Source organism: Peromyscus californicus, unplaced genomic scaffold, assembly GCF_007827085.1.
Source record: "Peromyscus californicus insignis strain IS unplaced genomic scaffold, ASM782708v3 Scaffold_22__1_contigs__length_63687245, whole genome shotgun sequence".
Classification (NCBI taxonomy): Eukaryota; Metazoa; Chordata; class Mammalia; order Rodentia; family Cricetidae; genus Peromyscus; species Peromyscus californicus.
In genome coordinates, this window is record NW_026294525.1 from 25,501,506 (window position 1) to 25,513,419 (window position 11,914).

Genomic DNA, 11,914 nt, shown 5'->3' on the forward strand with positions numbered 1-11,914 from the left:
GAATTCCTGAGGAATGACTGATAGGCTCTGTATGGAGCCAGGGCAGCATTCGTGAAAGGGATGTCTGGCCCTCTCCTATTATGAAGCCCGTTTCCATTGGCTGACCAGTCTGAACCAGTCCAAGTTACTTCCTGCTTTCTCAGCATGGCACTGCTCTTGTTAATTCTATGCTTAATTTTCCCCCCTGATTCAAACAAAGTCATTCTTCATGGCACAGCCTGTGAGACACAATTTTGGCCAAACCTAACTTCTGCCGATTTTGGTGAGCTCACCATCTCCTCAGCACCCACTGTTAATAGTGGTCTGTCTCTGGTATCTTAGGTAACTTAGTCTGCAACTGGAAATGTTGTGTTCTGTGAATTGTCTTCTGTTCTTTGGTCTGGTCTCTGAGCTCATTGAGACTGCATTGCATGGTATCGTGATTTTCAGGTATTCAATGGGTGGTAAGTGAAATTCATTGCCACTGAAAGGAGCAGAAACAGGGGAGTAGCAAAACACACTTAGTGTCACATGTGTGCATACACACACACACACCACCACCACCACCACCACCACCACCATCACCACCATGTGATGGTTACTTTGGGTGTTATTTTAAAATCTCAGTGATGCCCAGCGGCGGTGGTGACTCACGACTTTAATCCCAGCACTTGGGAGGCAGAGGCAGATGGATCTCTGTGAGTTCGAGGCCAGCCTGGTCGACAGAGCGAGATCTCGGACAGGCACCGAAGCTACACAGAGAAACCCTGTCTCTAAAAACCAAAAAAAAAAAAAAAAAAAATTTTCACAGTAACCATGTGAGGTACCCACCTCACTTCCATTAAACCAATGCAGAAAATTTAAGTATGTTACATATTTTCCCAGAGCTGTTGGGTTAGTGAGAACATTAGACCAGGTATTTCATTGTCACTAACTCAGGAGAGTGCAATCCTAACAATGCAACAGTCCTCTGTTCTTTTCAAAAAGCCTGTCTCTCCATTCTCCTAGGCCCTTCTGAACCCTGTTCTTCCTCTCTTGAATACTGACTATTTCCAATAGAATATTGGAATATACTGTGTGTTGTATCTGTATATTGATGATCTACAGATACCAGAAATAATGACAGGCCCTACCATCTGGTGTTAGCACAAAAACAACATCACACTGTGTCCCAGCCAGAGCGTCCCGCAGGTCATTCCAGTGCTTGGTATGCGGACTTGTTCTTCTGGCCTTCTCAGTCAGTCTGAATCGGAACATGTGAATGCTTGTGTGTCAGTCCCTGATGAAGGAGAAATGTCAACGCAGACAATCCCCAGAACTAGTGCCACAATCTATCCACAAGGCTTGTGTCACTTGATTCTCACACACGAGGTCCCACACATACACATAATGCAAATAGTGTGACTATCCGGCGGAGGGAAGTTTGGTCATTTACCCAAGGTTAATAAGTTAGCTAGTGCTGGAGCACTTAGCAGAATCAAGATTTTTATTATTATGTTCATTTCTCTCATGCTAGGAGAGGCGGGTTGGAGTGGAATCAAGCCATTCACATGGCAGAGCCTACATAAGACACCAGGAGCCTTCAGCCGTGTGGAAAGAAGTTCCTTCATGAGGAGGCGGCTCCTAGCACAGCCCTGGGAAAGAGAAAGGAGAGGGAGGGGAGGGGAGAGGAGGGGAGGAAGAAAGGGGAAGAGAGTGGGGAGGTAAGGAACCAATACTTCAGTGTTCTTGCTCAGAAAACAACATGTTTGAAACGCTGAGGACTCCGCATATATTCTGTTAATAATTTACCAACTGAAACCATTAACGATGTTGACAAAAGCTTTTCCATTTACTGTGGGTGTCTGTGGGTTATTTGACACCACTCATTACCTTTCTACACTCCTAGGTTATTGAGGAGTGTCCCGGCTCAGAGGCAGTCGCAAAGGCGACCTGGACTGACAGTGAGAGAGAGCCCGGATTTGAACACACAACCACCCCGATTCTACGCACAGGCACGTTACCACTAATTCACAACTGTTGGCTCAGGCCTGTGTAGGCAAATAATGTATACCAAAGGAGAAAAACTAGAACGTGACTCGATATGCCTGTGTGAGGCACTTCACACCAAAAAGTAAATACACTCTCCCTGAAGAAATGGCGTTATAGCTAAAGACTCAACAGAAGCAAGGAAGAAAAAAAGATTCTTTTTTTTTTCTTTCTTTCTTTTTTTTTTTTTGGAACTGAGGACTGAACCCAGGGCCTTGCACTTGCTAGGCAAGCGCTCTACCACTGAGCTAAATCCCCAACCCCAAAGATTCTTACAATTGAATAGTTTTAATCCTTTGGAGTCTTCTAGATGTACAGGGCTAAAGTTCCTGGCATCAGCAAGCTGCCTCTACTGAGCAGATGGAGTCTGTGAAGCCATTATTTGCAACTAAAAACCAAGCCCAAGAGTCCCGACCCCTTTGGGGTCAAATGACCCTGTCACAGGGGTCACCTAAGACCCTCAGAAAACACAGATGTTTACATTACGATTCATAACAGTAACAAAATTACAGTCGTAAAGTAGCAACAAAAAATTGTAAGGTTGGGGGTCACCACAGCATGAGGAACTACTGTATTAAAGGGTTGCAGCATTAGGACAGTTGAGATCCACTTGTCACAGAGTATCTGTTATTTTAAAGTTCTAGGTTCTTGTTCCATTTCTGCCACGCCCACCACCTTTACATCAGTATAGCAGTTAGTATGTGTTTAGCTAAAAATAACAGAAAACGCATCTAAAAATGGTTGGAACAACGAGAGTGTGTTCCATTGTGCACAGCTCCAAGGTGAGTCTCAGGAGTACCGCTGTGGTTAAAATTCTCACTCCATGCCTTGTGACCATCCTTGTCCTTTGCCAAATCTTGTAAGCTAGTTTCTCTTGTGGCCCTCGGGTGGCTGGCTACTGAAGTATCTGTGTCCAGTGGAAATGATGAGGTCCAGAACAAGGAAGAAAATATCTAACATTTGTATCTGAGAAGGAGAAAGAGAGAGAAGGAGGGAGGGAGAGAGAGAGGAGAGGAGAAAGAAAGAAAGAAAGAAAGAAAGAAAGAAAGAAAGAAAGAAAGAAAGAAAGAAAGAAAGAAAGAAAGGAGGGGGAGGGAGGGAGGGGGAGAGAGAAGAGAAGAGAAAAGAAAAGAAAGAAAAGAAAAGAAAAGAAAAGAAAAGAAAAGAAAAGAAAAGAAAAGAAAAGAAAAGAAAAGGAAAGGAAAGGAAAAGAAGTTTTCTAAAGAGCTTGGTCAAACCATGTCACAAGTCGAAGCATGAACCCAATCCCTTAGCAAGGCCAGTGGATGGATTCAGCATCACTCACTTCAGGACACAGCCCCAGGGGCTGCCCTTCAATCATGTGGGCATTCCAAGGAGGGTAAACAAGTTAAAGGAGGTGAGAGGTCAGTTTTGTAGGAAACAAGCATTATCTTCCACGTTAAGGAGTCTACTATCTTCTTCATGACTCAGTCTCCTCCTGTCACAGGGCGAAAACTAGACTGGAGGTCCCCTCCTACATCCAAATGCCACAATTCAAAGGTAACAAGTCACCTCCACTCCATGTTAGAATGAAAATGATTTAATGAGGTGATAGATTTTCCTGGAAAATAGAAAAGGCTCTATTATCAGAAAGGTACACTGAGGCAGAGAAAAGCTCGCCATCTCCCTCACCCATGCCCCACCAAGAATTCAGGGAAGAGAGCTATGATTTCCCCCAAATTCTTAAGTCTAGTAAGAGAAACTATGGCTGTAAAAGGAGCCGCCAAACCATAGCATGTCACCATATATCGTACAGTAAAGATCTACTCAGGCATTGGAGAAAATACTTGAATTTCTACTAATAATCTACATTATCCTTTTGTTTATATGTGCAATGCTTCATGATGCGTGTGAAGCATTATGGGAGCAGCACACAAATGTGATTGACAGCTACGCAGAAAGAGAGGGAAGCAGATAACTTCGAAATGATTTTTTTCTTTATTTTTGAGATTGTAATTCAACTGCATTTCTCCCTTTCCTTCCTCTGAGCTTTTCCATGTACCCCTTCACATCCAGGGCCTCTTTTTCAATAATTGTTATTGTATGTCCATGTAGATAATTTTTGTTTTGTACAGAGAATGCAAAGCTAAGGGCTTTTCAAAGCATGTGTAAAGCCCAGAGTTTGATTCCCCCAGCAACACGTACAAAACAACCACTTCCAAACAAAACAAACAAAAACCACCAGTATTTCGATGGCTTCACCTATACCACAGAAGTGAAAGAAAAAAAAAAAACCTCCGTGCAGAAAACCCACACAACTGGATCTGTGACTAGCTCACACTGATAAGCGGGTCAGAGTGCCCCATGGTGCAGCAAAACAGATTCCGGGCTGGTCTTCAACGTGCTGATCTTTCACAGGCTCCGAGCCCTGTTTACCAGGCTTCTGCCCTCTGTTTCCTCCCCCACCCCCACCTCTAAGTCCTCCTACATTGAGAGGTGCTGGGCCTGACCTGTCAACAGAAAACGTATCATTGCCCAGAATCAGAAGCCAGAGGTTTTCCTCGTTCGCTGGACAGGTGTGCATCACGAAGCCCTGAACAGGAAGTTGGAGAGGGCACTGAAACTCCTGGGGTCTGGCACTGAGAAGGAGGCACTGATGAAGATGTGGTTCCGAAGAGTATTAGGGGCCACAGGAGAATAGGACAAAAAGTAGTCACTGGGAAGGAACTCAGGAAGTGGGGAAATCAGAGCTTAGATAGGAAGGAATGTGAAGAAATTTCTCCCATCCCTATTGTGTGAGTCATGAAGGAGAGAGGAACTGGTCAAGCTTCTTTCACTAGAAGAAAAAAAACTGGTGAGGTCCTCGACTACCCATCTGAGGACAATGATGGCGGCGAAGGCACAGGTTTCTTTTTGGGTTCAGTGTTCCTGCCTCTACCTCCCTCTGGCTTCACCTGGCTGCGAAGGCGCCGTCTGGGTGTGTGACCTGGTACTCACGGGACCACAGCTATCCCTGGACACACCAGTCTGCCCATCCCAGGACACCTAGGGACCCAGAACAGGGAAATGTGCAAACCCTACGGGCGCCCATCCGCTTGCAGGCCCGAGGTGGGGGGGGGGGGGGCGCGCCAAAGGCGTAATCAACAGTGAGATCATCGAGAGTGATTCTAGAAAGGACGAGAACTGTTCAGTCGGACATACACGTAACTTGGGTTTAAAGGAGTTTATTAGACGAATTTATCCCACAAATGGCTATCAGCAAATTGGAACCTAATCCTAAATTCATTCCAACAAGTCCATCATTTAAAGGCCATAAAATTCTGCTCAGATAAAGGTTTCCATTCAGTCCTCCTTCCACGCCTTACTTCTCCCTGTTTAGACAAAGGCTCTCTGCTTTAACTGTCCCAGGCAGTGGAGAACTGTATCTGTGTTGATAATGACTCAGCACAAGAGCTCTTGAAGGATTTTTTTTCTTTTTTTTCTACTTTCAGAAGAAACATGGCTAGATTGCTTAATTGTTCCTTCCTGAACCATAGAAGAAAAGGACGCAGTACTCGGGGGAGTCAGAAGGGCAAGATTAGAGCCTTGACAGATACAGAGAAAATGGTTTTTTTGTAAGATAAACAAGGGTTTTTACCATCAAAATAGGAAACCCTTCAAAGCACTCGGGTGCTTAGTCCCTGTCAGTTAAAACAGCCAATGGAAGGAGTGGGAGTGTGTTCATCTATATCCAGAACTCTTAATTAGATGGCTAACAGCAAAACAAAACAAAGGATAGCTTTAGCAGCCAAGGCGTGTGTGCGGTTGAGCAAGGAAAAGGGACTTCGGACTGACTGCAGGACCCAGCATACCATCCTAAACCAGTGTGCTCTCGGTAGAAGCAGCTAGCCGCTCTTCTGGAAAATCCTTCACCACCGAGTAACTAGCAACAATTTTAGCTCCTCCAAATTCAAAGCCCATTTTGTAAATAAACATACAACTTTTTAAGACAAATGCTTAACCATTTGTAAATCGTACAGTTGTCCCAATTTACAAAGGTTTCCCCTGTAATGAACAATCCAGGTGAGTCTAGACTCAACTCAGAACGGAAAGTCCTTTTTTCTTTTTACACACATTTCCTTTCTCTCTCACACACACAAAAAAACAAACAAACAAACAAAAAATCTTAGATGCAAAAGAACGAACGCCAACGGTATAACCTTTTCAATTTCACTGATAACTGAGAAGAATAAGGAAAAATAAAGCAACACGTTTAAGTCCCATATGATTTGGAGAGGGAGGGGCTGTGACATGAACATGGTCACCTGAAGGCTCCTGACTGGACTATAGATCTTTCTGTCCCTGCCATGTGTCTCTCTCAAAGCACATTTTCATTTGTAACTAAAATTCATTGTGATTCACATACTGGTTAATTAAAACTATCTTTTTTTCCTTTTTATTTTTTTTATTTTTTATTTTTTATTTTTTTAGTTTTTCGAGACAGGGCTTCTCTGTGTAGTTTTGGAGCTGTCCTGGAGCTTGCTCTGTAGACCAGGCTAGCCTCGAACTCACAGAGGACCTGGCTCTGCCTCCCAAGTGCTGGGATTAAAGGCGTGCACCACCACTTGCCCGGCTCCTTTTTAAATTTAAAGCTAACTTGAACGCTGATTACATGTTTGAGCAAGTGCTGTGTGGACTCCTGCAGAAGCTGCAACTCAAAGAAACGCACATGCCAGGGGCCTGTGGGCTGCTCAGATGCCATCTAAGGTCCATCTGGCCAAGTTTTAAAGATGAAATTAGAATGACCTTTCAGCCTTTTTTGATACTGAAGCCAGAAAAACTGAAGCAAAGGATAAAAAGAGAGAAAGGGAGGGGAGAATGGACGCGAGGAGAACACATTTTTGTTGGTGGTCTGTCTTCAATGTTACAAGTTCCTCTCTGCAATCAATGTCTTTAAAGTGAATGCCAGTTTATAAAAATAACAGAGTGATGCTCAAAATCTCAGATGCCAATCAACCACTCTGTGTTCCCTTCCAAAACTTTCTCCACTAGCACTCAATAGACAGAGGCAGACGGGTCTCTGTGAGTTCCCGGATAGCCTGGTCTACATAATCAGTTCTAGGACAACTAGGGCTATGTAGAGAAACCTTGCCTCAAAATACAAAAGAACAAAAGGATAATAATTTCTGGAGCAGTAATTTTCTGGGCAGCTATGACAGCTGAGTTCACCAGGGTGAGCTCTCCAGATACAACTGTTGGTCTTATTAGAGCGAAATACACAGCAGTGTCACAACCAGCCCTTGTGGCCAGATCATCTAACATGTTTGGGTGAAACAAAATGGACAAGGACTCAAGTTCTAGGCAGTATGTGAGCCATAACAAGCATACCCCATCTTATCTTTTATTCAAATGATTTCCTTTGCAGAAGGTCTCTCTGAGAATCGTTGCGTAGCTCTTGCTACTTAAGGGATGCCTGGGCCCTGGACTCAAGGATTCTCAACTGAGTCCAAAAGAACCTACTCTCTGAAGAAAGGCAAACGTTCCATCATTGGCACAGAGGGCTCATCATAAACAAGCCAAGCAGCCAAGGGGGAGGGGGAGAGACAATTCAAAAGAAATACACAGGAGATCACTAGATAATTGTAAGTCATTTAAAAAGGTAACCCAGAAATAATATGGAAGCTACTGCCAAAGTATGTGTTTTCTGAAGACAAGGAGAGGTCACAGCCCTCTCTCATTGTGTACATAGAGATATAAACACAAGCTCACGGTCAAGTCTGAGGAACGCAGCTCATGGCAAAATCAAATTGAACCCTTCAACATCCTTCAGCTTTTTTGAGCTCACCTAGCAGACACACGTCGGGTCATCTTCATTATAATAACAGTCAACATTTTTTCCAGTGCCAATTATGTGCCAGGCCCAATTGCCCAGTGAAGTACGGTTTCCTGCAGTTGGCAGTTGAGAAAACTGCAGCTCATAGGGATGAAGTAACAAGTCTATGACCCGTAGAGCTGGAATTTGGACCTGGGTCTGACTTCAAGACCAGATGAAATGAAGTTACTTCTGCATACTTTCTCTATAAACACACTTGTCTGGGGAAGGCCATGACCACTATCCCTGGGACTGCTATGGTGGGTTAGGTCCATCTCTGTGTTTAGGAATTACTTATCCTCATTCCTAAGAATTTGCTAAACACAGACAGATATAAATTCTTTCCACAGTTGCTCTTGGAGTGTCAGGGCCAAGAGTTCATTACTAAGTGAGCTCAGCTTTATCTCCTTTTTTGCGTCTTCAATGGTTGTCATTTTTCATGAATAGTGAGTAACTTTTACATCCATTTTCGTTACACTGGTTATTAACTCTCTTATTCTATTAATTCACCTTTGTTCTTCAAGACTGTTTCCCAAACTTCTGTTCTCATCGGCTTTGCCATTTGTGCTGTTCAGTCCTTCCTCTGGGTTCTTTCTAGAATAACCTGACCTGAACGACCCATAAATGTAAATGTAAATAAATGTAAAACGGATCCTAATTAGAGCCCGGCAGGACAATGTTTATATTTTTTTTTTCTGCACTCTTCCTGGTAATCAACGTTGTTTTGCTGTTTCGGCTTTTCCTAGAAGAGTTTCCTCATCAACTCATGTTCCCTTATGGAACTGTGTTCTGGATTTGTAGTTTCTTTCTTGGTTTCCATTCCCTTCATCTTCTCTGGGTCTGACCAAGCCCCATGGGGAGTAGGGAGGCACACAAGTTCTGAGTCAGGCTGCCTAGGTTGAAAGCAAGTTAACCTTTCGTGGTCTCCGTTTTAGCATTCACAAAAGGAGGATTAAAAGGACTCCAATTTCATGCAGTGGCTACAAGGCTAAGCACAATAATGATGCCAAGTGCTGAGGGGCTTCTTCTTCTTCTTCTTCTTCTTCTTCTTCTTCTTCTTCTTCTTCTTCTTCTTCTTTTTCTTCTTCTTCTTCTTCTTCTTGTTTTGAGATATGGTCTCACTGAGTAGACCTTGGCTGGCTAGAACTCACTATGTAGACCAACCTGTCCTCCAAAGCAGAAATCCACCTACCCCTGCCTCCTGGGTGATGGGATTTAAAGCAGGTACTACAACACCCGACCAAAGCCCAATGCTGAAAAGAGAAGGTGGTAGATGGTAAGTATACTGTTAATGAGTACTAGTTTCTACTGTTACGTAAAACTTCATCTGTTGTTGCTTATTTTTTTACTCTTTTGGGGGGCCCGCCACCCAGCTCCCAAATAAGTCCACATGGAGTCTTATTATTACTTATCAATGCCTGGCCTTCGCTTGGCTTAGTTTCTAGCCAGCTTTCCTTTACTTTAAATTATCCCGTCTACCTTTTGCGTCTGGGCTTTTCCTGTTCTCTTACGTCTGTAAATCTTACTGTAGCTGGGGGGCTGGGGGGCTGGGGGGTTGGGGGGCTGGCGGGGCTGGCGGGGCTGGGGGCTGGTGGGGCTGGCGGGGCTGGGGGCCTGGGGGGCTGGCGGGGCTGGTGGGGCTGGGGGGCTGGCGTGGCTGGGGGGCTGGGGGGCTGGCGGGGCTGGGGGGCTGGCGGGGCTGGGGGGCTGGCGGGGCTGGGGGGCTGGGGGGCTGGGGGGCTGGGGGGCTGGCCCCTGAAGTCCTCCTCCTTCTCTGGCTACCTCTTTTCTTCACTCTTCCATCTCTTTTCTCCTCCTTCCTCCCAGATTTCTTCTTCTATATCTTTTCTCTGCCTGTCAGCCCCACCCATCCTTTCTCCTGTCTCGCTATTGGCCCTTCAGTTCTTTATTAGACCAGTCAGGTGTTTTAGACACAGGCACAGTAACACAGCTTCACAGAGTTAAACAAATGCAACATAAAGAAAAGTAACACACCTTAAAATACTATTGTATTACACTCTTCAACATCCTTGTTGCCACTCCTGGCCCCACTTGCACAAATGTACGAATTTCCTGTATTTATCTTTGTGGTGTGTCTCCCACCCACAGAAAATTTTGTACCAATCACAAGCTTGAGGAATGTACATTCCTAACAGACCAAAAATCATCTATAGAGAATCTGATTAACCCCAGAGCTTGTACATTGTTCCTTTCGTTTCTCCGCAATGAGGCCATCTCTCTTCCCTCCCTTCCATAACTGTTTCTAAGTTGGTTTCGCTAACTGTGAGATGTGAGCCTCCTTTCCCAGGAGAAATGAGAAACTTCCTAGAATACTCCATGGAAAACTGAGTTATCAGATACAATATGAATATATATTGTATATATATATATATATATATATATATATATATATATATATATCCCACTTCTCTCTCTATCTGCAAGCAAATTTGCATCATGGTATAAGGTATTTATTTGAAGCTAGTAAGTGTCTATTAAAGAAACCTTTTCTTTCTCTTCTCTACATAGTATTAAATGATCTTAAATGGGATAATCAGATTCTAAGTCTCCTGGATCTGAGCAGGATTTAGTCTTGGTTCTGAGTCTGAATTCTTGGTACCAATTCCACCTTATGTGAAATTACAGATCTAGCCACGAAGTTCTCCAGTGATCTCCACAAGCTCCGTGAGATCTCTAAGGAGCCCCCAACCCCCACGCCATCTTGCTAATTCAGTCTTCCAGTGAAGGATCAGTTTAAGACAGAGCAATGAAATGAGTTTGGATAACATTTAAACAAAGATTAGAGAAGGAAATGAAAAAGACACCGGAAAAGAAATATCAAAGGAATCCTTAACTTTTTTTTTTTTTAAACTTTCAGATCGCCTTTAGCTTTACAGGGTGATTGAGAGGAAATGCATGGATTGCTGATGTGTCTCAGGCCCCGACATGTCCCCCTGCTACTGCCAATATATCCTTCCAGATTGAAACATTTTATTAACAAACGATAAACCTGGACCGGACATCATTATTGCCCTATCCAGAGTTCACACGAGGCCTCATCATTCTGTTTCCTGTATTCTGGGGATTTGGTCAAATGCATATATGATAACGTGTCCTTCACTGTAGCAGCATACAGGGCATTTTTCGCATCTCTTTAGGTTATCGGTGCTCTGCCTGTTCACTTTTCCCCTTTTCTGTGCCTCATAGCCACTGATCTTTTTAATGTCTTTGTGGCTTCCATTTTCCAGAATGTTATATAGTTAGAATCATATAGCATATAAATTCTTACATCCCATTTTCATAGACTACTTAGTATGCATTTTAGCTTCTATTGTTTGTTTTGTTTTGTTTCATGGATCAATGAGCATTTCTTTTTAGTACTGAGTAATATTCCATTGTCTGGATATACCATTGTTTATCCATTCATCTGTTGAAGAACCTCTTTGCTGCTTCTGACTCTGGGACTTATGAATAAAGCTGCTATAAATATCTGTTTGCAGATTTATATGTGATAATTACTTAGCTCTTCTCAAAGAGTAAGCTAGCAATGAATTTGAGGTCCTTTTATATTTTAGTCATCATCATACCCTAGACAAGGTCCTTATGCAGTTTATCATTTGTTGAACTAAATTTGAGGATGAGAAAAGAGAACATATCTCAGCCATCCTAGAGCTCATGTTCTCATGGAGAAGCCCAAACAAAAAGGAGAATTGAAATGATTTTGACATCATGGTGGTGATTCATATGAATAATTATCAGGGAAATGTAATATAGAACATGAAATTTCCTAGTTAGGGATCTCTCTCACTTTTGAACTTTGAAATGTTGGGTAATCAACTGTCTCCACCAAACAAGAGCTTTTGTCTTGGTAGGCTCTTAGACCACAATCAAGACATTCTCCCATCAAGGCAAACAGCCACACTGAGTATCAGGCTGAAGTAGGAAACTGTAATCTCAGCGGCTGAGCAGTATTAAAGTATTGAGTTGGATCAGGCTACCGTAACAAAATACCGTAAGCCCAGTCGCTTAAACAACAGGGATGTATTTTTCACGGTTCTGGAGGCTGGCAAGTCTAAGATCAGGTGCCTGCCAATT